The sequence below is a fragment of the Solanum pennellii genome, chromosome 4 (assembly GCF_001406875.1).
Source record: "Solanum pennellii chromosome 4, SPENNV200".
In the NCBI taxonomy this organism is placed as follows: Eukaryota; Viridiplantae; Streptophyta; class Magnoliopsida; order Solanales; family Solanaceae; genus Solanum; species Solanum pennellii.
Window position 1 is genome coordinate 62,509,781 of NC_028640.1, and position 14,195 is coordinate 62,523,975.

Sequence of the window (14,195 nt, forward strand, 5' to 3'; positions counted from 1 at the left end):
TTTCGTGAATATGCAATACCTATCGTTTTGGCTTTGCTAGAAAAATTCTCTCAATTTTTGTGATTGCAAAGACACTTTTTTCCTTCAACTTCTTGATCCTTTTATAAATTTGATTTGCCTTCAACTTCTACAAGAAAAGGAATCACAAATCCTTTTCCTTCTTGAACTTGTCTATATTTACTTCTTTCCTTATTTGACTTGAATTGTAATTTCTTTATTTCTTTCCTTCTTTGACTTGAATTGCTACTTTTTTATTNTTTTCTTCAGCTACTTTAAGTTCCATGAGTAACTGAGCAACAGGACCAGATGTACGTGGAGACGCAGTTGCAACCTGCTCCGACTCCATGGGAATGCCACAATCAGCAAGAATGGTTTGAGTGAACATATCTGCACGAGTTAAAATCCTGCCTTCTTCCAATGGTACTTCAAATGCATCAAACACTCTAGTTAACATATTTCCAAAAACTTCAATTCTTTGTCATCCATCAAAACTAAAAACTTCAAGTTTTCTCATTCCCCAAGAATTTCCCCTTTTTTGATGATGACAACCTATGCATATGTCTATCCACATTATATAATTTCCCCCTTTTGGCATCATTGAAAACCAATAACCAAAGAACTCGAATAACATTCAATGAGTGTCATATCATTTTTAACTCATACCCACTTGGGCAACATTTTCAAGTACACTTCTGCTAACAAAATGGTTAGTTAATCTTAGGATATTAGTCATCTTAAACTCATACGCAATTAAGATCTTCAATGAGAAACGAAATAAACAAATATGTACCAGTTTATGCCCTTAATCAAAAACATATAATATCATGAGTATGAGACAGACATAAGCACATCAAAGAGTCAAAAGAGTCTAAAATTTGAGGATAAGGATTGGGACAAAGATTACTAAAGTGAGGAAGAAAGGGATGTTTACTGCCATTGATAAATTTTTTTTTCAGTATGCCCATTGTGCACCAGCTTTTTTATTCTGATCAGCTTTCTTAGAATGTGAAATTTCATCAAGAGAAACATGAGATAAATCATCACCTTTTTTCTTTTTTTTAACTCTACTCCGTAACATTTTCATTCCTCCATGATTTTTTTTTATAGCCTTTTTCTTGATGACAACTTTGAAGGAGTACCAACTACCAGTAAGAGATTCATCACATTTTGGTGCACAAAGAGATGTGTTTATCAATAATGAAAGCAAGAAACAATTTATTTCTGTGAGAATTGTTCCCCCTGAGACATAGACAAGTTATACACTTGGAATGGATGAAATATGAATTTGGAGTTTGTGAACCTGGTTCAGATGTGGGTGGTAAAGCAAGGTTCCCCCTAAATTAAAGCATGAGTGACTTTAATACTGAGATTTTCATCATTAGAGCAGTTTGAGATTGAACGATGCTTATTGTCAAAGGGGGTTCTTGGTGATCTTTAAGAAAGTTGTTTTGATGATCGACCAGGTTCATTAGTGCTTATGTTTGACCCAAACTCAGGAAATTAATGCATTGAAAAAGGATGGTATATACCTGAGTATTACAGAGAAACCAGGTTCCCCTTTTTTTTTGTGTTTCTTCATGATTTACTTAATGGTGTTAGCAAAGAGAAGAGATAACATCCGCAGACTTTCTAAACAGTGTTTGAGATGTGATTTGAGTGTGTACCTGTTACAGTACGAGGTTGAGTTAGCAGATATTCATTGTATAATACTCAAGCATAAGATTATTCGTTTACTAGCCAATTATTAAAGGAAATCAAGATAATGCATCAACTTGTTTCGATAAGACCATGCTTTGACTGATTTTTCTCAAGTTTTTCATATTCAAGGCCTTCATGAGAATGTCGCATCATCATATTCTCCAAGATCAAACGAATCTCAAGTCTTACTGTCCCGATTGCTCTATTATTCCCCCAATCTCCAGAACCATAGATTAGTAGTAATTCATGTTGCAGTTGCATCAATGATTGTTAAATGTGAACCAGGTTCATATGCAGTGTTCCCTAAATTTGCACCATTGAAGATGTTTGATATCATGTCACTTTCTTCAACTTTTTTTTTGTCTCTTTCGTTTTTCTCATCCTTTTCAAGGAATAAACTGCCTCCTTAAAAATCATAGAGCGAGAGGAAATTTTTTACCATTTTTAGCACCTGTTTGGAGCATGCACTATTCATGTACCAAGTTGGTCTTTTCCCTCTCACCTTCACCTGAAACACTAGTCAAAGATTAGTCTTGGGTACCCAGATTAGCTTGGGCCCCTTTATGTGAGTAAAAGGATGAATAAGATTTCTTCTAGCCCATAAAGGCAAATAAGAAAACCTTTTATTTGGATCATTTTTATTTTGAACCAGGTTCTTAGCCGTATCAGTCTTTTCCTTTTTGGTGAACTTAACATTTTTCTGAAAAGCCTCAAATAAAGCTTTACATTGATTCTTTAAATGACCTGAGTTTCCACAATGAGTGCATAAACTTTTATACATGTGAATAGTGTGTGACACAAGATTATTGTGTTTCAAAACCTATCCCACTTCGACTAGTGGTTTGCCTTTCTTGAATCTGAGTTAAAATTTCAGAGGACCTGGTCCATCTAAGATTTCTTTCCAGATCCAGTTTGGTATGATCAAGATTTTCTTGTAGCAACCTATTCCTTTCTGTTAAAGCTTGACATTTTATGGTTAACAATTTTATTTTTTCTTCTAGAGCTAATTGAAGTTCACTGGCAGAGTTTTTGCCCTTGTGACTTAACTCTGAGATTTTAATCTGTTCTATTAATTTATTTTAAAGAAAGTGATTGTGTTTCTCAAGATTGTCATTGACTTCTCTTAAAGATGCATAGTTTTCCATCACTTGTTCTCTTTCAGAATTGACAGACTGATAAGCATCTATAAGAGTACTCAATAAGGACTCTAGTTCCTTTTTAGAATATGATTCAATATTTACTTTGATGTGATGAAAACTTACCTTACTTTGTTTGTCATCTTCTTCATCATCTTCAGAATCTGTTTCAGCAATGAGTGCAAGAAAATCATATTTATTTGATTTTTCTATTGCAAGTAGTGACTGATTTTCGAACCCTCCATCCTCAAATTCTTCTTCGGATAAGTCCCCCATAGCGGCAAAGGCTCTTCTCGTTGAAAGATCCGCTTCTTGATTGGTCATTCTTCTGTTTGTGGGAATGTACTTATCATTCTTGATTTCCTTTTCTTTTTCTGAACTATTCCTCTTTTTCTCTAGAGTATATAATGGACAAAACTTGACAAAGTGATCCGGACTTCCACACTTGCGACATACTTGGTCTATTGGATTTTCAGTGATTTTTTGAGAGTTTCTTTTTGTGGTACACCTGTCCCTTTTTTAACATTCTTGAGAACCTTTTGGTCATTAACGCAATGTTTTCGTCCTCAAAATTTTCTGGTGTTGTGCCTGTAAGAACCAGGTTCTTCTCTTTTCTTTTGCCTCCAATTTCCTTTTCTTGTTTTTTCTTGAGTTCATAGGTCATGAGATTTCCAATGAGTTCATCCATAGCTAACTTATCTAGATCACGGGCTTCAGTAATGGCTTCTACTTTACTTTCCCAAGATTCTGGAAGAACACTCAAAAGTTTTCTGACTGCTTTCCCATTGGGAATTATTTCACTTAGTGAGTAGATTTCATTAATGATAGTAGTGAACCTGGTATGCATCTCTTGGATTGTTTCACCTTCTGTCATTCGAAATAGTTCGTATTGTCTGTTCAAGTTATCTATTTTAGACTTCTTTACCTGAGTTGTTCCTTCATGCGCAGTTTGCAAAGTTTCCCATATTGCTTTAGCATCTTGACATGATGATATTCGATTGCATTCATCTGGACCTATTCCGCATATCAAGATCTTTTTTGCTTTAGCATTGTTCTGAATTGCAAGTTTATCTGCAGCATTCCATTCTTTCCTATCTTTTGGTACTTGAGTGGTTCCATCAATTCCATTCTTCATGGGTATGGTTGGACCGTCCAACACGACTCCCCATAGGTCTGGATTTTCTCCTAGTAAATGATCCATCATGCGATTCTTCCACCATCAATAATACTTTCCATTAAACAGTGGTGGTCGAGTTTGTGAAGCCCCTTCCTGTGGTGTAGGTGGTGCAGCCATTGATCCTTTTCAAGATGTTAGTCTTTTAATGAAAAGACCTGCTCTGATACCAATTGAAGAAACCTTACCCCTAGAACAAGAACCAGGTTCTTGTAATTTTGTCGTAACACAATAAAACAAAGATTTATCGTGGAAACCTTCCTAACTCAAGGAAGGGAAAAACCACACCGAAGTTTTCTATTAATTCAAGATTTACAACTCAGTTAATCAATGTATCTAACTCTAAACTTCTACCCTTTTCGATTAACTATAATCGAAAACTCTCCACTCAACAAGAAGTCAAACTCGCTTCTTGTTTACAAAAGCTCTCAACTCTTGTTAACTCTAACCACCCAAGAAGTCAAACCCACTTCTTGTTTACAATTCTCACAACCTCTCTCCCAAGAAGTCAAACCCACTTCTTGTTACAATTCTCTCAAGACTCAACTCTCAAGAAGTCAAACCCACTTCTTGTTACAAATCTAGGAATTATTACAACTCAATAATAAATCTAGAACAAATCAATAAAAACTAATAACCCTAGACTTTAATTGATCAAACTTCAATATCCAATAGTTCTGAGCAGAACAGGTTTCGTGAACCTGGTCCTTATGTTGCTGTGATGAATGTGAACCTGGTCCTTGCGTTTCTGTAACAAAGGCCTGCGTTTTTTCTCCAGAAAATATTGCTCTCAAGATGATATATTTCGTGAATATGCAATACCTATCGTTTTGGCTTTGCTAGAAAAATTCTCTCAATTTTTGTGATTGCAAAGACACTTTTTTCCTTCAACTTCTTGATCCTTTTATAGATTTGATTTGCCTTCAACTTCTACAAGAAAAGGAATCACAAATCCTTTTCCTTCTTGAACTTGTCTATATTTACTTCTTTCCTTATTTGACTTGAATTGTAATTTCTTTATTTCTTTCCTTCTTTGACTTGAATTGCTACTTTTTTATTTCTTTCCTTCTTTGACTTGAATTGCTACTTTTTTATTCTTTCCTTCTTTATTTATTTCTATATTTGTTTCCTTCTTTACAATTCTGCACTTTTTCTTCTTTGCATCAATACTTTTTCTTCTTCGCCGCAATCTCTCATAATTCTACACATACAACACCATGCCTTCATTTTATCAATCATCAAAACTACTTTATTTGTTCTCCTACTTCCCAACATTTTCCCCCTTTTTGATGATGATAACCAATGATTTGTTACACATCAAGACTCTTTGTTAGTGATCAAAACTTCAATTCTTGTAAAATTTAAAGTTGATATGTCGGTTCGGTGTTTCATTATTAAAGTAGTCGACATATACTCCTATTATTATACAAATAATTCACATATACTTTTTCCTCTAATAGAAGTGAAATCAAATCATTTAATTTAATCTATTAATTATTTTTTGAAAAAGTATAATTTGTACGGGTTATATTTGATCTTCCTCACACATTTTTTTTTACTTTTTGAATTCAATGACTAATTTAAATTTATTGTTTTGATAGTCAAATTTATTTATGTTTCACTAATTTCTTGTAAAATTTATTATAGATGCACCTTTTTTTTATGAATACAAAAACAAAATTTTAATATAGCCGCAAAAATAATATTTTCAATTTTTTTTCTTTACATTAAAGAATGAAAGAAAAAAATAAGAAACTCAAACAATGATAATCAAAGAAGTCAAAAAATAATTTATGTATGAAAAAGATTAAAATATACCTTGAACTTTCTAGAAGGATCATATATATACCCCAAACATTATTTTTTAAAAATTTGAAGTCAAAAAAATAAATTAAAAACTATTTTTTTCACTTCCATTAAATAAACGGAAAAGGGCCTAAAATACCCTTGAAGTATTGAAAATGGTACAAAATTATCCTTCATCCACCTATTGGCTCCAAAATGCCCTTTTCATCCATCTATTGGCTCCAAAATGCTCTTTTCATCCACCTATTGGCTCCAAAATACCCTTGTCATCCACATTTGGATTCAAAATTGACCACTTTTTTAATTATTTTAAAATTAAACTCTTTAAATATTTTTTAAAATACTTGACGTTCAACTATTGGTTATAATTTAATTTATTAATATAATTTATAAACCAACCCACTACCCACTAATTACTAACTAAACTTCACCCAATTAATAATCCAATTATAATATCAAAATCATCATAAACACTACTAAAACACGATGAAATTATAGATTCCTAAAAATAACATTCAAAATTATTCGAATCCGAATCGAAGCCCCAATTAAATTTAGGTTGAGCCGCTTATTTAGGAGGACACTTTCTTTCAAGATTCAATGAGAAATTTATGGTTAAAGGTAAAGAAGTAATACATCCTGAATTAATTCATGCATTTTTTCAAAATATAATTTTATAAATATTTATTATTTGTTCTAAAACCTTTAATATCTTATTTTAAAAAAAAGTTACCAATGAAGTAACATCACATAATTGAGATGTAAGAATAATTAAGATAAACATAGTCAGACTTTTAAGTTTATCGGTAATTTTATTTAGACACTTGAATGTATGATAATTTACTTCTATAGATATTTTCGCCTCAAATTTTTAAAAACACTCAATTGATAGTAGCTAATCTGTTGTTGCATTAATAATGTGAGGGATTTGTTAATTTAGAGGGGTTTAATTAGTAATGGATGGTAGTGGATTGATTTATAAATTATATTAATAAGTTAAATTATAGCAAATAGTTGAGCGCCACGTATTTAAAAAAAATATTTAAATAGTTTAAATATAAAACCGTTAAATAAGTGGTCAATTTTGAACCAAAAGGTGGATGACAAGGGTATTTTGGACCCAATAGGTGGGCGGGAAGGGTATTTTGAAGCCAATAGGTGGATGGAGGGTAATTTTGAATCATTTCCAATACTTTAAGGGTATTTTAGACCCTTTTCCGTTAAATAAAGGGTATATGTGAACTTCTTTTATAATGGTAAGAGTATATGTGAGTCATTTGCATAACGATAAGGGTACATATAAGTCACTTTTATAACGAAGTAACTCAAAATGACAAAGTTAAGAAATATATAAAATTATTTTTGGTTATAATATAATTTTCCAACCAAAAAATGAAGTATCCATATGAAAGAACCTCAAATAAAAAATATTTTGGACGAAAACATTATTTGTCATATACCAATCAGACACCAAACTTAGAATATTAATATGTGGTGAGAAGCTAAGTTTCAAAGGAAAAAAACACAAAGGAAGAAGAAAAAAAAAGAATAAATATGTATACAAACCCACTGCATTAAATTGACATTTGTCCTTCTGACTTTTTTATAGAATAGAATTGGAATATAATTATCTTCTTCACTCAACTAGGTGGGAAGCAGCAAATAGATAACGGAAACTCATGAAAGAATACCTACTACTCTTTTCGTCTTATTTTGTATAAGATAATTTAATTTGATATAAATTTAAGAGTAAATCATATAAATTGAGACAGTAAAAATATTATATAAAAATCATATAAATTGAGACAGTAAAAATATTATATAAAAAGGAAAAAAAAGAGACATGATTTACTCACAGAACAGCCAAAATGTGTTAGACTTAGGGTGGTTTTGATAAGAAAGGAAAATAGTTAGCGATTGGTCTTATTTTTTATTTTAGAAAAACAAGTTTCTTGAAAATTAGAAAAATATGATTATTCTTAATGAAGTAGAAAGATTATTTCGAATTCATTGTTTCATTCCTATCTTTACAACACTCCCTAATTTAACTCCGCATAATTTTGACCATCTCTTTGTTGGGTTCTGAAAGTGATTAGGGCTTCATGCAAAAATTTATAGTTTGTAAATTTTATGATTGATAAATGAGATAACAAATACATACACTAAAATTAAAATGTTATTATATCAAAACTAATATAAAGAAAAATATTGAAACTGTAGAGAGAATAAATCTCCTTTAAACAAAAGTCTCTAAACGACTACATTGTGGATGTTATAGTTATGTTGTGTTAGAAGAAACAAGTCTATTTTTATAGAGTCCTAAAAGATTTTTCTACTAGAAAAGGACTAGTTATGCCAAAAAAATTTCCTACTCCAAAACATTTTCCTAAAATTAAAGAATAAATCAAATATGAAGATAATTATGTTTTCCTTTCAGAAAAAGTAAAAGCAATTATGGTAATGCTTTAGTTTTCCTTCAAGGTAAAAATAAAACTCAAATATAATAAGAAAATCACGGCAAAACCCTAACACTCACTCCTAGCTAGAGCTGACAAATGAATGATTGAATCAAATATGAGCAGGTCATGATAGGTTGGATTAATAAAGAAAAAATTATTTAATTAGACAAAAAATTCTATCTTATTTACTAATTTTCTCTATAACTAATTATATAATGTCCAGCTAATTTAGATTTGACTAAGCAGAGCAAACTAGGTACATTTCTGTCCTAATCACTAATCCATCAACAGATGAACCCTACTTTCCTTAATCCATGTTCTATTCCTAGTTTTCCCATGTCCAGTTCCACTAGAAAATTTTCATCTACTTTTTTTTCCCACAAATTTACCACTAGTCTAGTGGCCTTTATTAAACATTAAAAAAAAAATCAATAAGGATAAGTTCAAGTAAGGGGTAGGTCTTACCTTACTAATCTTAATGTAGAATCTAATGTCTACTATCTAACAAGCATGAAGAAAATAAGAGTCAGAGAGAACTAAGTATTTTCTGATCACATAGAGTTTGTAATACACTACATGATGATATTACAAATGAGGATACTTAAATAATGTAAAAATATGTAAATCAAGAAGAACATTGAGTTATGAGCCTCAAACCTTCTATTACAAACGCATGAATTAAAAAAGATTTGATTGCCCATCAAAAATAACTTGAAATTTTTTTTCTTGTCTTCTTCTTCAAACTTATCCAACAACACTTGATAGTTCATACTTCCTTTATGGATTTATTGGATCTTGTTAAACCTATTGATACGGTCAATCAAATGGTTCTGCCTTGTCTGTCGCATCGGTAGGTGCCTTGGAACAAACTCCTCAGTCATTCTACTGTCCCAACTTTGTTGCCTTCCATATGTCTTTTTTTGTTTTTGTTACTTCCACTTCTTTGTTTCCTAGGTGATATATCTCCTTCCTAGCCACTCTATCAAAGCATATGTCCAGCATATATATCTTTTCATCTTCATAATTAAAGAGAATCCTCACCCAAATCAAGCATATCGTCTTCCTCAACTTCATCAAGAGAATCCTCGCACAAATCAATTGTATTTGAGACTAAGTCCCTTGACTCATTCTTCTTTGAAATAACACATTTAGGCACAAATACGTGAGTTTCTGGACTTAATTTGCTATTCAAAGTAGGTGGTGAGACCTGTTTTTCTTGGATCAAATGGTTATCATTCTTCGTTAACTTTACTTGCTTTCAGATAGTCTTCGATAAAACATCAAAATTACTCGAACATAATTGGTCTCTTGAGGCATTACTAATAGCTTTTTTCTTCTCACTGTCATGAAAATTTTCAGTCGCATCCTTTTCACTACATAGAGAATTATTTTGACTAATCAGGGAAAGGATCCGATTACTAGTTAAATTTTTGTGTGCAACCAATATCCAGTTTGTAGTTGCATTCTTGGTTTCAACTTGCAAAATTTGCTTCCTAGAATTTTCAACATCTTCTGCATCAGATGTATCCATTAGTTTGTGTCCTAAATCTATTATTTTTTAGCTTGAACAAACTCGCGGCGCATCAAACCCCAACTTTTGGCGTTCTCCCTTTGTTTTTGTTAATTGTTTGAACATCAATATTACTTGTTACAACATTCATTGAGTGTGCACAATTTTGATCAGAAGTGACAACAACCAATTGTCGATCTAAAGAAGTAACTTTACTTTGATAGACATCTACAATCATTCTTTTTTGATTTAGTATTTCTCTTGATACTTTTCACAATTGAAGGAACTTTTTGGAGCAACTTCAATGGTATCAACAATTTGTTTGTTATTTTGATTTATTTTCAAGATCAAACGACAACTATCTTCATCATGACCTTGGTGCTTAGAATAATTGCAATACACAAACAATGTCCTTAAAAACTCGATTAACTTACCGGATTTTCCATTCACAAACTGCAATCTTTTACAATTTGAATGTTTTTTCATTATATCAAGTATAACCTTGACCCTAGTTGTGCTAGGTATTGACTTGATTTGAATAGCTTTATCTATAGCTATTAGTTTCCCAACGTTCGATGCTATAGAGAACATATACTTCTTTGCAAACAAATGGGAAGATAAGTTCGGTAAAGAAATTCAAACCACAACTAACGTCGCTTCCTCCTTAGGATTATATCCAATGGACCATGGAAAATTCCTACATTGGTGTTCCTCTTCATTGTAGAGAAGATAATTAACTGAGCGAGATAAATCTAGTACATAATTTTTCATATTGATCAAATCTCAACATAATTTGTCTTGGAGCAAGTAAGTCAATTAAACAATTGTCCTTAGTACCAAGATGTTTCGGTAAAATTGACCTTAATAACTTCAAATCTGGCGCACCATGAGATAATTTAAACATCACTACTTGATGCAATCCCTCTTCAATCATAAAGTCTTGTCTTTCCTCCATTGAAAATGTGATAGTAGGTTCTACATGAATTATTCGATTGATTTTGCGATTGTTTTTTAGTTTAGGACTGATTATTATGATTTATAGTATTGGGATTGAAAAGGATGGTGGTGGTTTGGGGTGGTGGGGAAGGATGGACAGCCTCGAAAGGAGGACGTCCAATGGTCATAGCAACCATAGAGTTGCGCAATTGCTGACTAGAAAGGAAACCCTAGGTCAATCGTTTTTCTCTAAATTTTCATTTACTTTATAGATTATGAAACAACAAAATAGTGAGTATAAGATTAAGGTCTCATTTGTTTGCACTTAATGGAAGTCTGAATCTTAATTATTTAGATTCAACCCCTTAAGTACGTTTGATTTTTAGGTCTGAATCTGAATTATTCATATTCAGCCCATTAAGTTCATTTGTTTTATTTTTTTAAAAACCTCTTAATGGGTCTGAAGAGGTCTGAAACAATCAGATTTGTATGAGATTTTTAACAACATTCGAACTCATTTGATAAGTTATCAAATAATAAATCATAGCTCTTCTGCGTTGGGCGTTGGGCGTGTCTTTTTATCTCATAACTAAAAACTCTCTTTGTCACTTTTCTCAATCAAACACCATTTTCTCCAACCGGTAAGTTTTCATAAATCCTTCAATATTTTTTTAATATTAATAATTTTCTTGTGTTGATGTGTGTCAATAACATTGGTTGCATTAATATTTTTGGTGTATTGTTGTTCATCAAGGTTTATGAATGAAAAAATAGTACTCAAAATCATGATTATTAAAACTTTTAAAACTATTTTTAATCAAAAGTGATACATTTTTTTGAAATGAAAATTTATAATATTTTATTAGTATAATGTCCAATTTTACTTCTACATTCAAATATTAAAAACAAACAACATTAATTATTCAGTGTTCAGATTTAGAGGCCACATCTTAATATTCAGATGTGTATTAGATTAAAACACCCAGATCTTAATGCAAATTTTAATATTCAGATGTTTATTCAGATTTAGACCTTTTAATTTTAATGAAAACAATGAGGCCTAAGAGAACAAAATACGTATATGTATAGTAGAATCCGCTAAACAATTGTATAATATAACTATCCAGACTTTTAACTGCTCATTATCCGATTATACATTAAAAAATCAACAACAACAAAGAAAACAATAATCTAATGATAAGTTCAGAAGAAAACCTATAATTCAAATTTCAACTTTAATTTTCACCTACAAAGCATAAAACATCATTAATGATAAAGTCATGTAATATTATACAATTGTAAGTGAAAATAAGGAGTATCAAACTAAAAATTACTCAAAAGAATGTTGTGAATTATGGCTGAAAAATGTAAATTCACCCAACATCAACAACACATCATGAATATGATCAAAAATGAAGGAATATTGATTGTAGATTTTCTGTCATTTTTATCATTCGCCCAATCTGAATCTGAGAAACCCCGAAGCTCCAAGTCCCCGGGTCGAATGAGTAAACCACGACCAAGAGTGCCAAAAATGTACCTGAGAATGCGTTTTAGACAATGGTAATCATGTTCACTTGGTTGATGCATGCGCTGAGCAACTCGGTTGACAGCAAACTGGATGTCAGGACGGGTAATGGCCAGATACTGTAGAGCCCCAATGAGGCTGCGGAAGTGGGTGATATCGGCAAAGGGGGTGTCGGCTCCATTCGTAGACGAAGAGACTGCCATCGGTGTTGGTTGACTGGTGCATTTTTCCAGTCCAGCTTTCTGCAACAGATCTCGAGCATATTTTGACTGATGAAGAAACAAGCCGCTGCCTGTCCGAGAAACCTCCATTCCCAGAAAATAATGTAACGGGCCAAGGTCCTTCATTTTGAAGGTAGTATGCATAGCTCGAGTGACATCCTGAATGAGAGCTGCAGTAGAGCCTGTAATAATGATATCATCTACATAGACAAGAAGAATGACTGTACCGTGTGCTGAATGTCGAGTAAACAGACTCGTGTCGTGTACGCAACACGTGAAGCCGAGTCCCTGGAGGAACGTTTTCAGACGTGTGTACCAAGCACGGGGGGCTTGCTTGAGCCCATACAGAGACTTCTGGAGTTTGCAAACATGTTGAGGGAAGCGGGGATCAACATAGCCCGGTGGTTGCGTCATGTAGATAGTTTCATCAAGCATGCCATGAAGAAAAGCATTGGAAACATCCAACTGATTGATGAGCCAATTGTTGCGCACGGCGAGTGACAGTACCAGGCGAATGGTTTCCTGCCGAATAACAGGACTGAATGTCTCGGAGTAATCAAGCCCATACTCCTGATTGTAGCCTTTAGCAACCAAACGAGCCTTGTACCTGGAAATACTGCCATCCGCATTGTGTTTAATTTTGTACACCCATTTACAGCCCACTGGGTGCCGCCCATGGGGCTTAGGTACAAGAACCCAAGTTTTCTGATCAGTCAAAGCCTTAAACTCGTCATCCATAGCATGACGCCAATAAGCATTTTTTGAGGCAACAGAGTAGGTTGTTAGTTCACTATCGGGAAGGGGTGTATTTGGTAGTATGGTAGCCTGAAAGGTTTTGGGTTTAAAGATACCGGCTTTGCCACGGGTTAACATGGGATGAGTATTGGGGGGTGGCACGGGCGGTGGTGATTCGGGGGTGGCCGGGAAGGACCCAAAACGGATCGGGCTGGAGATGTTGTGGGTATGGGGTGGTTCGGGTTGGTTGTGAGTGTGGGTGGTGGTTGCGGGTGTATTGTGGGTGACGGTCGAAGGGGTGATGAGGGGTGGTTGGGTAGTGGGTGGAGGTGTGGGGGAAGGTGGTGAGGGACCCTGTGAGTATGTTGGAAAAAGGGGAAGGACGCCAATGAATGATGTATTTGTGGAGGAGGAAATAGACTCGTAGGGAAACTCATTTTCGACAAATTTGACATGACGAGATATGTAGACTTTATGAGTTTGTGGGTCAAGACAGCGATAACCCTTGGAGGTAGGATGATAGCCCAAAAAAATACAAGGACGGGATCGGGGTTGTAATTTGTGAGTAATATGAGGGCGTAGCCAAGGGTAGGCAAGACACCCAAAGACGCGGAGGTTGGTATAATTGGGAAGTTCTTGGTAAAGGAGTTGATAGGGTGATTTGTTGGAGAGAGTGTGACTGGGCATTCTGTTAATGAGGTAGTTTGCGGTGGCTAGAGCTTCTACCCAAAAGGAGACAGGGAGATGAGATTGATGTAGAAGAGTAACCACCGTTTCAATGAGATGGCGATGCTTACGCTCAGCCACCCCATTCTGTTCGGGAGTGTATGGACAGGAGGTTTGATGTATAATTCCCAGGGATTGCAGAAACTGGCCAAAGATGTTATTGACATATTCCTTTCCATTGTCACTTCGAAAAAGTTTAACATGAGAATTGAATTGTGTTTTGACCATTTTTTCAAAAGTGACAAAGGTGGTGTATGCCTGTGATT